This window comes from Sander lucioperca, chromosome 22, assembly GCF_008315115.2.
Source record: "Sander lucioperca isolate FBNREF2018 chromosome 22, SLUC_FBN_1.2, whole genome shotgun sequence".
Lineage (NCBI taxonomy): Eukaryota > Metazoa > Chordata > Actinopteri > Perciformes > Percidae > Sander > Sander lucioperca.
In genome coordinates, this window is record NC_050194.1 from 15,483,001 (window position 1) to 15,484,155 (window position 1,155).

Here is a 1,155-nt window from a genome sequence, read left to right on the forward strand (position 1 = left end):
TGTCAAATGTATCTGTTAAAATCACTTTTATGTATGATCCCTGTAGACATCTAGCCATACCAGCCTACACTTGAAGACATATCATAAAGGAGGCCACTTTTATGTACAAGTAGCCATGAAAAATACTTTAAGATTTGGTGTTTGCCAAACAGCTGAAATAAAATTGGTGAACTGTGACTGCTGGTTTCTACAATCAACAGCAAATGATACATTCTGTTTTGGGCTTATATCAATCCTTTCCCCCCCAATGCTAGTTTATCTGTATTTTTAGCAACTACTGTGGGATGGACTCTTGTAAAGCAGGATTATAAGATAGCACCAGGCAGACAGCCCGCTATTGTCAGTCAGATCACATCAGTCGCTGTGCAGAGTGACACAGGCGGACAAGGACGCAGCCTGTAGAGGACAGACTGCTCAGTGGACAGGACGGGGACACGTCTCGCCAAGAACATGACACACCTGTTTTTGGCACAGTGATGGAACACTTGACCTAGAGAGAGAGAGCCTAAGATTTATTAGACGTGTCACAGAACTGAAAGAGACAAAATATGCTCCTCATTTTATGCATGAGATGAAAATGACAACTGTCCATTCAAAGTGATATAAGAGGGAAGTAAAGTGATCGGAGAGAATCTAAACACGTTACTTCTAACAAATCTGTGTAATAATTTGGGACTATACAAAACATGTTTTTAGAAATGGTGCACTTTAAAAGGAATCGTTCAACATATTGGGAGATATGCTTTTTCCTCTGTACCTTAGATCTTTATTGATGTAGAAAAACTTTAAAAAAGATCTTCAGTAGGAGTGAAATGAGTTGGGGCTTGGAGCCACAGACAGGATAGGGAAGTCTCTAGGTATTAAACAATAGACTAACACAATGTTGGATGTTTTAAATTACAAATAGACTGTATATCACCAGCTTCATTTATAAAAGGTAGATATCCACCATTTGACATGTGGCACTAATCAAGTACAGGGGTCTTTAACATGGAAATACAAGTCTAAAATAATGTTTAACAGGCTATTTTTATTTTTGTTTGTTCAATGTCCGTGTGCTTGTTTATTTAAGTCATGGTCATCTTGTTTCAATTTCTGAAAATGGATATTAGGCATTTTGTAAATAAAGAAACTCTCAAACTATCACAGCACTAT